Raw genomic sequence first — 15,542 nt, forward strand, 5'->3', positions numbered from 1 at the left:
TCTGTCTGTCTGTCTGTCTGTCTGTCTGTCTGTCTGTCTGTCCTATCAAAGGGGAGATGATATTTCTTTTGTTTCTTCCAGTGGGAGACCACTTACTCAGTTCTATCTATCTATTCTTACTACTTAGATAATAAATATGTAAGGCACACATGCGTCCTAAATGCAATTATGCAATTACAGGACGCACAATTAATACTTGAAAGGTTTTAAGGACAATAATTTATCTTAAACAAGAATCAAATGTTTATAAGAGTGTACTTCCACATGACAGTAAAGCACATGTTGCTTCTCAAAGGTTAGGCAAGAAAACAAAGATGCAATCTTAATGAGATCGTCTTAGTCATTAGGCTATTATACTAGCATTTCTATAATAACAGAGATGATGTACACCATTAAAAGAATAAGAAGTAATTTGACAAGTTATCTTTCATACAGGTACCATATTTTTATAAAGTACTGCATTCTTATGATAACATCATTCAACATGAATACTGAAGTCTAAGGCCTCCTCAACATTGCAAAACTGCAACAGCTAAATCATGAACCACCTCAAAGAATTCATGGAAAAAGAACCTAAATTCCCCTTACTGGAAGTGAGAAATTAGCCATGGTTATACATGTAATAAATTTATACTGTATACCAATTACTTACTGTACAATATAAAGAACATATATAACAGAAGACCAAGATTTCACTCAGCAATGGAGGCGAGGGGGAGTCAGGATGGTGTCCTGAAAAATCCATCATCTCTGCAGACCAAAATACTGAACTTATACCTGGTAATAATTCAATGTGGGGAGGGGGTTTGCAACCAGGGTGGAAAGACATGCAGCTAACAGCCTCCTCCAAAAAACTTTCTAAAAACTGGAAAGTCAACACCATCTGTAGCCAATGTTTCCGTTTCTAATGAGAAAACAAATATTTCTAAAATTGTTTTGCATAAATGACACGACATGGTTATGATACCTTCTGAATGACCAGAAAAACCTTGCAATTCACCCTTGAAACCTGTAATCTGCATAAGTCGTATTCCTAGCTTGAATGAGCTACTTCGATTCCTTTACCAATAAACCTGGAATGGACACTAAAACGAAAGTACTGTACTAGTTTACTGACAGATTGCAAGGCATTTCAACAAAACCAGGTAGACCATTATTTTGAAGCACTGTCCTGTTCGAAAGGAATACATTATAGGAAGTGTAAAGATACTGTAATTAGTATGGATAAAAATGAGTCCTCTACAGGGTGTCAAACCCTTTTCTGTTGGATGTTTAATGTTAGGTGACCTAATGTATAATTACTGGTTTATTAAAAAATAGACATTAATGTTGCTGTACTCAGCTAGTTGTTATTCTTAACCATTATTATTGTATAATAGTTTTTAGTACAATCACTGCTACTACTAATACTGCTATTACTACTTTTCAGATTCTTCATAGACACAGTTAAGGTTGTTTGTTGCTGCAGTTGTGTCCGAGCACTGTAGAGAGATTTGAGAAGGGATTGTATAAAGCGTAGCGTTATGTGAAATTAAGTCAGTACAGGGATTTTTCTATTAAGTTCTCTTTATATTTTGTTAGAATGGCAGGTTCATTTATAAATTTGAATATATGGCATTTTTTTTTCCAACTAATCAGCATTTTGAATCTTACTTCTGTGCCAAGGAAATGCTTCCATAATGCCAAAAAAAAAAAAAAATTAAGTTAAACACCATTGTTTTGACTATAGTAAACTCTTGTTAATTCAAGGTCATGTCTGTTTTAAATTATCCTATATACTGTAATAATGAGATTAAAGGGCCTTATAAATTTTTTTATTTATTTTTATGTATAATTTTTGTAGGGAGCTAATTTAGGTCCTGTATATACTTAGGCACAGTGTGTACCATATTAAATACTCCTTTATTATACAGCTGGTGTATACTCTTAAGAATAATGTGGTTCTAAATTATCAAGAAAATTTTTTTGAGTTTTCAAATTGTGAGGAAACTACAGATTATTCAATCAGTCCCTTTAACTTGACAATAAAGAGGCTGAAATATAAACTGTGAGCTTCCCCAAAATCTATCAATGAATTAATGAGTAATTACTGTTACATGTAAGATTTATATTAGCTGATTACACTGCCATAATTTTAGAGCAGAATGTGAGAGAGAACGAAGTCTTGTTCTGTCTGTGCATGTTTTTGTCACAATTCAATTTCTTGTTCAGTGTTTTGGAGTACATTCTTCATCAAAAGTTACTGCCTACATGACAGTGGTACTGTAGTAGTATTGTAATTTGAGATCATTTTTTGGTCATGCAGATACAAAAATATTTTTTTTATTTGAAGCAAAGTTAAGATTGAAAGAGTGGATATATAAACCATGGGGTACAATGAAAATTACAATACTGAACTGTACTGCTAAAACACGCATTAGATGCCTATGATAACACTATACATTGGAGGCCAAATATTTAATAACTAATGTTTGTTTAAGATACTGAATTTTCATCAGATTGCAAATTATTCACTTTTGACAATTCCTTCTTGCTTTGTTCGCACTCTGACTTCACCTTTCACGTGTTGCGTGGGAAATTTCCTATCTTTGGTTTACAATTTTTTCTTCTGCTAATTTTCTATAATCTGACATCTAGCAACTTTTTATCTTGCTTTATTCCAGTCATAAGTCCCAATCTCTCGCATTTTTTAGTGAACATATCTTGTTCCTCACTGAAAGCTTTTAGGCCCTCCAATAGCTTTGAATGACACAGTTATTCCATATGCGTGTGACTCCAAACTTATCTTGAGTTTCAAAGAGATAGAGAGAAAGACAGAGAGAAAGAGATGTAGAATATTCTGTGTATCTTGTAAGCTGTGTGTACAAGTTAAAAAAAAAATTAGCTTCTCTCAAAAGTTTCTGGTGACATACCAGTTCTAACATTTTTAGTATTGTAATAATTCATAAACTAAACTGTAATGTTTCCCTGTAGTCCAACAGCAGCTCATGTACTTATTTTATATTCCCATAGAAGCTTACCTACTTATATAGTGAGATGTCAGTTCTTACACTGTGAATTTGAGTAAACAGGGAACATGATGACTTACCAACAAGTTCAGGTCAAAGAATATTCATACAACTTTGGAATATGATTCAGTAAAATACTAGTCTAAAATTTCTTCTATTGAAAATTAACTGGGCAATAAAGGGACCCCTCAGACTAATGACTAGTTATGAAGTACAATAACTACTTACAGTATTGGTGGAAAGTCATCACTTAAGTGCATGAGTCATTTGATCTATGGGCTAATAATGCATTTCATAAACCTCTTTCAGTGAAATGTCATAGGTTTTCACCTACATACAAATGAGATTATTTCCATTGTTCCACTTTGTTAGATTAACTAGATTTCCAGCCAGGAAAAAGCTTTTTGTATCATAATTTATACAAACATATAAAATAAGAAAAAAACTTTATAGCAAGATAATGCTTCAAGTCTGAACAGCCCAGTAAGATTTAAAGTTGTAACAGTGCTGAGAAATCATGAAATTGTCTTATCTTCAGAAATAAGAGAATAAAAGATAATGCAGAGCGCTACCTCAGGTGCAATGCATCTTACTGCATGCTGTAAGCTTGTGAATCTCTTCTCTCCATTTTTTACCATCTATCATTTTTAATATCTTTTCACTATCCAGTGTTCTCCTTCATTGAGGAAGTTTTCACTTCTAATAAGCCTTTTCTTTTGTTGAATAGTCATGGGTTATTTACATTTGTGTACATAATGCAACCAGTAATAAATAAGATTTGCAACAACTTGCAACTTTGTCTCTATGCACAATACCCATTTATGGGTTAAGATCTATTTCTGTTGCAGAACTTGGTCTACTTTTTACATTAACCTAATTCTGAAACAGGTTTTCTTATTACAGTAATTTGCTTCAAGTTATTAAGAGTCAACAACCAATAGGTTTTGAGGTGTGCTTAAGTTAACTGATTTTACAAGATTCTTGTCTCAGATTGCTTTGAGTGTTTTTTGGAATTTAATTTTTCATGAATGCTCATTCAATTTCTTAGAGATAGTCCTCTGCAATGGTCACTCACTGCTTTGCACTAACATTCTACAGATTAGAAAACCTAATTTTATACACATAGCTCAAATTGTGTTTCTTTAATTATTTTATTGTTTCCGTTATTCTTTAAAATTCATGAGGTTTGGCATAAAAATCTTTAAATGGAAGATGCACAAATATGCATCCAAGATAAATGAAAGCATATCAGTTTATGGACATATCTTTCTTTTTGATACGCTTTAATTATACAGTATTGGCTTCGTCCAACTCTTTTGGTCCATTATTTTTCATGACTGTTATTTTTGTATTCTAATCTGATTACTTTTGTACTCTAATCTGATTTAACTTCTCATTGTGCCAAATTCTGTAGCACTGTAGTGTATTCTGTGATTTAAGTTCCTATCATATAGTGTGTATGATTAAATTTCTTGACAGAAACATTTTGATCATCATGGAGAAATAATGTACAAACTTCAGTTCTTATGCTTAGATAAAGCTGTATTACTGTTCTAGATTAATATTGAAGAATTTATACTTGTATCATTCCTAATTTACAGTCATTTGAAAATTTTATGAAAGTTGATCTTGTCCACTGGAAGTTTAATGTTTCATAATACCTTTGGCTGCATAAATGAAAATAAAATTCCTATAGCTGCATTACTTAGAGTTAAAACTGGCAAATTTATCTGGATGCTGGCTTTACTATTCTGTGAACATTGTGACTAGGTTTAATCACTCACATTTTATCTCATTCAAGATTAACATTTTTATTGTATTGTATTGTAATTCTTGCAATAATCATTAGGGACATCTGAGTTGTAGAATTACACCTTTGTACAGCGCTAACGTACTGTACTTGATTTCCTTTTGCCATCTGCTTTTCCAACAGAGCATGTAATTGTACCTGTAGAAATTCAAGCAAAATTCTAAACTATACAAATATTGATTTTCAAAGACTGCCTCTAAAAACTACCAATGGTCTACTTTTATTAAATTTATTACATGTAAAGTTGGTGAAGTAGACTGCCATTTCAATAATTCAGCGGTTCAAATAGCAGGATAAAAAGAAACTCATTTACTCCCATCATAGTCACGTGTGTGTTCATTGGAATTTACTATAAGCAAGATGAATGTTTTGTATTATTGAAGTACTTTTACAGGCATATAGTTTTCAATCCTTCATATGAGTTTGATTTTTACAGCCCTTACAATCACAATCTGGAGTTGATTATTTACATGAAACTGTTACTAGATTACATAAGGTGAAAAATATGACGGTACTATGTAACCTTCTGGTGTGGCAGTAAAGCACAGTTATATGGCAGAACAGGTATTTACTAAACACCAAAAGGTAAACTATTTATGAACTGATACTCAAACCTAAGGTATTCCATTAAATAACTCGACTTCTTTAAAAGCCATTGATTTTACTAGCATGCTTCCCCAAAATGGAACACTCATGCAAAAGAAAAAATGGCCAAGGAAATGAAAACTGGTATGAAATTACTTATTAAAAATTAATTGCAATAATTGCTGTTTTCCCTTTCACATGATTTCCAAATGAAAGCAATTAAAAATTTAAACCAGGCCTGAAGATCATATTAATGTTCCTATCTTCTGCCCAGAGCAATATTCCAAGAGGTAAATTAAACAGCGACTGTGAGAATGCACCAATGCACCTTCCCAATTCCTGAAGTAAGCCACTGTGGTTGAATGATTTCACATTATTGTTACTACTTTTACTGTATTGTCTATCACTTTGTCCTCTAGGTTGTATAAACTCTTCTCCACCACCAAACTTGATTATGCACGAGTTTCTCCTACGTGGATCAATATCCAAATCCTGTACCCTGATAGTAATTATGCTTGCTCACCAATCTTTTGTAAGCACATTCATTAAAACCAAACACTGAAGAAGGCAGTATAAAAAAATGTGCTAATTAGTAAAGTGTTTTTGTTTGACATCACTTTGAATCCCATTGTACTGCCAAGCTGAGTAAAATAAGTTGTTGGGGATCCCCATGTGCTGCTGACCAATTCTGTTACAGATGAATTTGCATGGATCTGACGTGATCCCTGACATTAGCTAGTGGAATTCCTTCTGAAATGAGTGGGTTACTCTAACATTTGTATGAATTGGCTGGAGACATAAGATTACCTCTTTATCTAGTGTTCTGTTAGCTATACATTTTCTTGAAATATTTTTGTCTAAATCCTTAGTTACAGGTGGATACAAGAGTCCTGCAGAAAGGATTTCCTCTTACTGATCTTTATAACAGTTAGTTGCAAACTGGAGGCCTAGGTCAGCACTTGAGTCCCCTCCTGAAAGCTGCATATACAAAGCTAGTCCTCTAGGTGTTATATCATTTGTGGGAACATTTGGCGAATCTTGCATTTCCCCTTGGATGTTGTGGTAAGCTTAAGGAATCAAGATCAAAATTAGATGGCTGTTCCCTTCCACATGAACCTTCAGTATTTCTGAATAATGTGTAGACCAGAATCTTGACCATCTAAGTGCTGAAGGGAGTTGACTGGATGAACTTGTTGAGTGCATTCGAGTGACTGCAAGTTATGAGGTATGGTGGTCTTGTCTAATAAAGGTAGTCCTTCTGTAGTCCTTCTGGTGCACTGAAGTGCAAGTTGGTCTTGTCTAATAAAGGTAGTCCTTCTGGTGCAGAATAAACGTCACATTTTCACTGCCTGATAACTGTCAGTCTCACCTTCCTTCTGAACATCTGTGCAGTGTCTGTTAGGCAGAGGAAATGTCATTGGTTTCCAGTTGCCCTTGGCAAATGAGCTTTCATCTGTCCACTCCTGGATGGTGACTGCTCTAGGTGGACTAAGCTGCGATGGCTTGCCAATGGACTACTGTACAGTGTTATTCTGCCTTTAAGTGATCTGACAGTTTACAGTGCTCCATCAATTGATGGTAAGCTGATAAGTCACAGTTACCTGATGATGCATGGTTGGTCAATGGATTATGGTAATTGTTACTGTTCTAACACTAGTCAATGAATTATAGTGCTCCTAACCTATACCATTCTTGCTCTGATGGGCTGAAATGGATAGATAGATTGGCGTAAAATGTGTATCTTTTGGTCAGACCTATGATGGTTGAGAATTTCAACTCTGAAGTCTGGTCAAACTGATTAATACACTATACAATGAATCAGAGATGACCTAAGTTTCTTTGGTGCATTTGACATTACATCTGCATGCTGTTTTCATGCTGGAATATGAATAATATGTATGAGTCAAGATCAAACCATTGATATCTGTTGACAATGAGCTGTCATTTTTGTTTTAGGGATTTCTAACCAAAGTTGTTGAACTTGCTCTTGAAAGCAATAGCTTCTCTTGTTGCTACAACTATTTTCCTGTGTGCATGCAACAAAGAAGCACAAAGCTTACCATGGCCTTTGTTGTCACTGTTCTCATATACTTTGGGATCACATTTTCCTGAATTCAATGTTAAGGCTGTGGGGCAATATAGACTGTTTCTTTCCTAAGCTACCTGTGACAGACCTAATGAACTCATATCCCAACAAAGATGAGAGGCAAAGCTCAGGGTCTAGCACTTGATCTGTCTGCCTCTTAAAATAAAAACAGCAAGAGCTTCATCTGCCTGGTCCTCTTAATCAAGCAGTTTTTGACCAAGGACATTCAATACATACATTACCTATTATACACAAATTACTTCTGCAGCTCTGGAAGAGCTGCAGAGGTAATGTGTGTAAGATAGATAATGTATGCATTGATTCAACAAAACAAAATAAGAGGTATAATTTATATGGCTGATGGGCAAAAACCAGCTTTTCAATTTCACATTGTAGCAGTAAAAAAATTACAGAATAAGGTGGCAAAGGTGGTTCTGTAAGGGAGAGAAATACTGTAGGCCATGCCAAGGGCTTGAACCACTTGGGGTCTGTACCTGCACCAAGAGGCAGGCCTATTAAGCTGGTGAAGAAGGTAAGAAAGTTTCATCCAACTTGCCTAACAACGGCAGAACTGACAAAATACTGAAAGAAATTCTATAACTGCCTTTCTCAACCTCGGAGCAACCTTTCATGGCATTGGTTGAATGGAGTGAAATATAGAATTTAGGCATAGGCCAAGCACTGGGACCAATGAGGTCATTTAGCATTGAAACAGAATTTGAGAGTAGGGAGGTTTGAAAGGTGTAACAGGAGGAAAACCTAGCAGTTGCACTATGTAACAATTGTTAAGTGAGGGCGGATAGCAAGATGTAAGAGAGAGAATATGAATGGAGGTACAGTAAAAGGAACGAGAAGGGGTTGCAGCTAGGGGCCGGAGAGACACTGCAAAGAATCTTAAGTAATGTTGACAGTGTACTGCATGAGGTGCACTGATGGCACTACCCCCTATGGGGTGGCATTGGTTGAGAGCGAGAGGGAAATAGTACAATTCAGTGAATGTTGACAGATACTTAAGGTTACAAAGATATACCAAAAATATATCATATCTTCAAACTTGGATTGTATATAAGAAAATACACTTATCCATATGTATCTTCAAACTTGGATTGTATATAAGAAAATACACTTATCCATATGTTTAAAATGTATAAAACACAGTGGTAGTCTCCCACACCATTCCTTGGTTCAGAAGAAATGCTCAATGTGCAGGTGGCTAATGATTCACACATTAAAGATGAACCAAACAATTCCCTAGCCTGGCCCCTTGCACCCAATCTTTATCCAAATTAAAAGGCCCCACTTTGGTAAATACATCTGTAAAAGTGAAGCAGATACAGAAGCATTAGAAAGTTGCTCCTAGTAAAAATCCTTTCCAGATAACAATCCCTCTCTCTACCACTTAATCTCACCGCTTTACTTTAAATGCATTCTATGACTGTATCATATGGAATTCAAAAGACGTGGAAAGCAACTGCTATGTATCCACTCTGGACTACAGCTTAAAAAAGCATATCTCAGCCTGGGTTTCATGACAGTCAATTTCACTGATGGGTGGTGTTTTTGGCCAAAAAAATCAATAAAATACTGTTTTATATTTTGGTTATTAATACCTAAAATTATAGCTGAACACTTCTTTCATCCTGAAATACTACTTTGATCTACCTTGAATATCGGCCGCGGAGAATGGTAAAACAAAGTATGTTGATTCAAAGATACCAAAACATGGCTATACAACATTTAATAAAAGTGCTTCTGCCTCCATCCCTTCTATTTCTTTCTATGTGATCATTGTGACATTGACTGGAATATCACACAAAAAATTATGTGCTCCTAATCACTTCCCAATTCACATTCTCTCTCTCTCTCTCTCTCATGTTTTCATCCTTCACCCTTAAATCTAAAGCAGTTTCTCTCCCGCACTTACTATCACAAAATAATGATGTATGGCAACAACTATAAATCTCTCCTCGGGGTAAGACCATCCCATATCATGTGCAGAGACGATGAACAGAGGAAATGAAACGCAAAATTCTAGCACTTCATAAAAGCTCAAAGAAATAAAGAAGTTGGGAAACTTAAAAAAAATAGTACCATTTCTGCTTCAGGAGCCGCTTTTATTATTCTACCCTACCATATTTTCAAATCAGGCTTTCATGAAAGTTCCTGGTCGCCACTTAAAGTCCCTGGCCTTAGTGGAAGTCCACAAAAACATGATTTACACTAAATTCCCAGACCTAAGGGGGTAAAAACCACTACAAGAAGCATTCTCATAAATATGCTAACAGTAACTGACAACTATAATTATAATTTGGATAACATCTGTCATTTTGGAGGTATAGAGTCTACGTTAATATGTACAACTTATAATTAATTAGCTGATCGCAAATAAAAAAAAGTTCAAGTTATACAGATTAGTAATTAAGTGTTATTTTTGTTATAAAAAGAACTGAAAGAGTGTGGAAAGTATTCATACACAGAAGGGATGGTAGAAGGTTTGCAAATGTGAAAGGATGGATAATTTTATTTTGAGATAAATCGGGCATATGGAAAGAATGGAAGATAACAGCTTGGTGAAAAAGTATTTTCAGTAGTTTGGAAGTATTGAGAGGGGAGGACGACATAGAAAAGAATGCACAGACAGACTGACGAAGGCATTGGAAAGGCAAGGCCTCAATATCCAAGATGCAAGAAAGTATGGACTAGAGGTGCTGCAGTGTGTGTGTTCACCTCCATTTTGTTTGGTTTTATGTACAGCCCTCCACAGGGATAATTCCCTCTCTGGCGGGCCCTTGTACGTTTTCAAAATAAGGTGCTTCTTATATTTTGTAATTGTCTTTCAGTGTTTTCTCGTCAGTATCGTAGCTCCTGCAGAATAGGAGAGACTTTAGTTCCTTTTTAAATTTGCCTTCTTCTTGTATGCTCTTCACTTCAGGCGCTATTTTGTTGTATAGTCTTGGTGCGCAGTGTACAAAATTATGCTCTCTCGCCTCACTTACAATTTGTTCTAGGTTCAAATACCCTATATGCTTCACTTGCAAGTCTGATTACATGTGATTCTTCCACGATTCAGCAGTTTGGGTAGGAGTGTAGCAATGATCAGTCCTCTCTTTTCATAAGATATATAGAATATTGGATTTAGGCCAAAGGCCAAGCGCTGAGGCCTATGAGATTATTCAGCGCTGAAAGGGAAATTCGAGAGTAAAGTAGGTTTGAAAGGTGTAACAGGAGGACAACCTTGCAGTTGCACTATGAATCAATTGTTAGGAGATGGTGGAAAGTAACATGGAGGAAAGAGATTATGAACAGAGGTACAATAAACGGAACGAAAGGGGTTCCAGCTAGGGGCCAAAAGGACGCTGCTAAGAACCTTAAGTAACGCCTACAGTGCACCGCGTGGGGTCCACTGACGGCACTGCCCCCCTACGGGATCTCTTTTCTTAAGAACCACCCTCTTAGGAGAAACAGCTTGATTTTCAAAACAGTGTGTGAATGTGCGTGTGCACGCGAGAAAGTATGTGGCGGACACTATCAAGGTGACCAAGATGATTATAACTGAGGGCACTTCACCAATAAATGTTACGTCTCTCCTCGGTAACTAATGACATTTTCAGCTACCGTTCCCGACACCAGACGATCTAAAATGTACTGTAAAATGTATACTGTCTCTTCAAAAGTTCATTCATCCGTACTACAGACAACCAGTTGTTTACTTCCTTGGTCTCAGCAACATACACAATTGTTCCGTGAATTAGTAGAACTACAAACAGGCCCTCATTCAAACTGGATAGTATCTAATGGAGTATTTATTTAGAAAAAGCTACAAGCTTTCTTGGACAAACAGTCCTCATTATTAAGTATCCGTGTATATACAGTAAACAGTATATTAAAGTGTTTTTAGCAATCGCTTCTCCTCTTCAAATTGCGACCGTTTGAAGTGGAGTTTTACGCTCCTCTCTACAGATAGTCAGCTGCACCCTTATGACAAAAGACCAAGATCGTTATCTGGTCAGCATACGTACGTGCTTCACAAGGTATAAATGAAAACAATAAGATAAAGTTTCTGAGTTATCTCCCTCTCTTCTGTTTGACATGGCCGACTCCCAACGACGCATCATTCCCAGGGATCTCGACAAGATCCATTGTGTACAAGATCAGGTTTAGATTACGATTACCATAGCAACGCTCGACTGATACTGGGGTATAGTTCATCCCTAATCGAAAGAGATACTAAGGAAATCTACAAGAAGTTAATTACATCGTTGGTTTTCCCCATGTCGATTTCCTTTACACAGGGGAAGAAGGGACTTCATCGCGTAGGCTAATAGAAAGGATTATTTCTTTTGCAGATGAATTTCGAATACTCATAAAAGGATTAATTCGGAATGTTCACCTAGTTAACTTTTGGATTCACATGCACTCGTTAAAATAAAGACTTCCATCCAAACAGTCCTCGACTTTAACATAATGCGTATTACCACATTCCTTATGTGTATTCAGTGCCTTTTATGATTGTCTATTCTCAGGATTTCGGAGACCATAAATCCTGTTACCTCCTGAGGAAAACATTTATAAGTTGTCAACAAAAAATATGAGGGCAGACTGCGCAATCAAGACGCTTGCCAGTTGCTAGCCCTGCGTCATGAGTAAGGAGAGCAATAAAATTAAATACTTGAACTCACTGTTATGCCGGCCGTGAAACTCGAAAGTGAAAGGTTCTCAGATCATGGATGAATTTCCCACAAGTATATACTACTGTCAACTTAGTGCATAACATCTAATCGTACCATACAGACGCTATACAATTCGCTGATTACAAAATGTAACTTAAAATTACAAGTTTATTTATAATAATATCCTGTTGACAATGATGAACTGTTATGAACAATATACGGTACAAAAGGGGTTCGCTAAAAATAAAATAAAAATACAAAACACTCAAGATATTATTCCCGAATGTGCAACCTCCCCAACAAAGCCATGAGGAGACATAATGAGCAGAACAAAAACCAAGAATGCTTAGCGGTCGCGAATGGCCTTGGGGCGCAGAAGCTTGTCCAATGGAACCCCTACCCGACTAAACGGCGAAGCTTCGAACACAGTCATTATGAAACAGTAGTGTTTTTAAAACGCGCCGTTGCTTACCGTTAGGACTAGGTCTATCGTGTATTACCTTTTAGGACGATAACTCCTGTCTTTTCAGACAAAATTACAATCCATAGCCATTACCCCCAAATCCTGCTAACAACGTCTAATTTCTCCTTGCTAAGAAATTTCGATGTTTTTTCAATACGCCTCTGTTGGTTGTCTAGTTCAGATGTCGACGACAGACCCCTTAACCCCTTCAACACCTTCCCACAGGTCCACAGCCCATGCTGGCGCAAAGCTGAATTAATTTATTTCAAGCAGCCAACACGTAAATTTCAATAATCTTATTGTTAGTCACATATACCGTATAAAAATGTTATTACCTCAGTAGTGTACACCAAAAGTCCTGAATGTTAATCAAGCTCCTTCAGTTTTGAAGCAAATGCAACTCTTATAATGTTAACTGTAGGTAAGAATAATCAAGTATAAAAAGTATGAATGTACATATGCAGTATTTACTAACGGCAGGTAGCTCCACAGCAAAAAAGACATGTCACTGCAACATTCATCATTTATTCATTGTGCAAAAAACTTCCATGACATACCCAGTGTATCCAGCAATTTCTAGGTCTTCCTTCACTGCTTTCTCCATCATTTCCAAATTACAAACTTACTTCGCCAAACTATCATCTTCCATCCTGATTACACGTCCAATCCATACGGAAATACTAACCAATTCATTTACCTATACGAACTTTTTTTACTACTTTCTAGTTGACACTACTCACAGTGTTAGTCAGTCTTACTTAACATAAAGTACACAATTACCTTCATCAAATTTAATCTTTTGGCTCTCAGTGGCATTCAGTATCCACATTTTAATTCTTACATTCCAACTCTGCCTTTCACAGACACCACTGATCTCTTCCATGTAACCTTATTTGCTTCACCTATTCTGTGACACACTGCTGGAACTTATGGTCATTCACTACGTTTACCTTACATTCCTGAACGAATCGACCACTTCCTATATTCCACCGTCCTTATCACCATTTGATGTTCCATATTCCTTGTTTCCATTTATCAGCATAACTGATCGCAGTTACCCCCTTCTTTCTCTTGCAAGGACTTTCTAGCTCAATCACTATACTCTGGCTAATCTAGCAGGAGGGTTGAAGGTAGTTTAGCAGCACTCATGAGTGGTGCCAAATTTATCATTCTATTGGAAAATGTCATGAGTCATCAGTCCCCATGGTAAAATAGATTAAGTAAAGCTCCTGCAACATCCTGGTTTCGACTTTCCCTCATGACCTTATTATTAAGCATATTCACTTCTCACAACAAATTTCCATACTTTCACTTGTCATTGCAGCTTCTATTCACAATCCCTAAGCCAACACTTTATCATCTTGCAAACTTCTGCCAATCCACAATGCATTTACAACTCTTCTTCTTCTTATCCTCCACCTTTACCTTTGCACCTGCACCTACTATCTCTTCTCAGACTTCTTGCATTACTCCCTCCTCCTCCCCTCCTTATAGATACCGAACAACCATGCAGATATAACACACCCTCGTCCCAAATCCACTTTTACATTAAACGAGTCACTCTCCTATCTCCATATACTGACACATGTCTCACTTCTAGGGTAAAAGCTTTAAATCGTCCTCAATAGCTTATCATATTAGAAATTATTGAGCCAACTCTCCTTCATGCAAGTGAAGTGTGGAATTACACTGTAAATGAGAGAAAATAGGTTGAAGCCACTGAGATAAATCGTTTCCATATGCAGCGTAAGCAGAACAGATACTTTGAGATGTTGAGATACTTGAAAGTGGTAAAATGACAGCATTGGTGAAAGGATGGATCTGAGTATTCGACATGGTTCAGTGACGTGAAAAGAATGGACGATGAAAAGTGAATAATTCAGAAATGTAAGGAGGAAGGAAGAGAAGAATACCTAAACAGGGTGGAAGAGGTGAGGTGAAAGCCAGGAAGGCGTGAGAATTCCCGCAAGATTGAGGTGACTGGCTCAATGAATGTAAAGGTGTTTGACAGAATGCTAATGAGCCTTCTGTGCATACGTATTTGGTAGCTAATGCTGTGGAAGTTTTAATGCACAGTTGGACCATCCATGCTCCGGCAGTTAAAATATGAATGTTGTAGTGACCATTGGGTGTTTATTTTTTATCTGACACCCTCTCACAAATCCCCCCTTTTTGGGGAAAACGGCATGATACTCATTATGTATGTGTATGGTTGTGACTACATGTTACGTTTACCAGGTGTAAGCCGGTACAGTAAAAATATTGGTGCGGCATTCGCCAAGACAATCGTGTCTTGCTAAATTTGTATCCCTGACACGTCCATGTTAGTAAACTCCTGTTACGATAATATAATATCAAATACTTTCCTTTCGGAGTCCGTCAGTCTGATTGAAATTACACCTTACAGTTACGCAACAATGCACCTTCCGGAATATTTCTGGTGGCTTTCTCACAAATACGCAGACGCGTTCATAATATATATATATATATATATATATATATATATATATATATATATATATATATATATATATATATATATAGAGAGAGAGAGAGAGAGAGAGAGAGAGAGAGAGAGAGAGAGAGAGAGAGAGAAAGAGAGGAAAACCAGTACTTGTACATAAAACATCCTTTATTTATGTCTACCGGTTTCGGAGTAACTGTCTCCATCGTCAGGTCTGACAACAAAAAAAAAAAAAAAAAAATTGAAAAAACACTAAATCACAAACGAACATTAGAATAAATTAATGTTACACAAAAGGTTATATAAGAACTGGTAATGTACCAGCGTGTTTTCCCAAACTTCCCGACTCAGCAGTGACCCAACTGACAGCATTTCATTTGAATTATCCTTTCTGAGTGAATCTGATAGAAATATCAACACAAAATTACGTGTGGAACAGAAATAAATTTCTGACTC

At 36.4% G+C, this 15,542-nt stretch overlaps 1 protein-coding gene and 1 long non-coding RNA gene across 4 annotated transcripts in view; one reads left to right on the forward strand and one right to left on the reverse strand.

Moving 5' to 3' along the window:
- LOC136839246 (cytochrome c1-like) overlaps positions 1 to 5,232 on the forward strand; it is a 37,886-nt gene extending 32,654 nt beyond the window's left edge. For both annotated transcript variants that reach the window (XM_067105011.1, XM_067105010.1), the window contains one exon: positions 1,430 to 5,232. The gene's annotated coding sequence lies outside the window, so the exon portion shown is untranslated. The remainder of the gene's footprint in view (positions 1 to 1,429) is intronic.
- The window catches only part of LOC136839247 (uncharacterized), a 131,110-nt gene that overhangs the window by 100,307 nt on the left and 15,261 nt on the right, over positions 1 to 15,542 (reverse strand). The gene's annotated exons all lie outside the window — the stretch shown is intronic.

This window comes from Macrobrachium rosenbergii, chromosome 6 (assembly GCF_040412425.1).
Source record: "Macrobrachium rosenbergii isolate ZJJX-2024 chromosome 6, ASM4041242v1, whole genome shotgun sequence".
In the NCBI taxonomy this organism is placed as follows: domain Eukaryota; kingdom Metazoa; phylum Arthropoda; class Malacostraca; order Decapoda; family Palaemonidae; genus Macrobrachium; species Macrobrachium rosenbergii.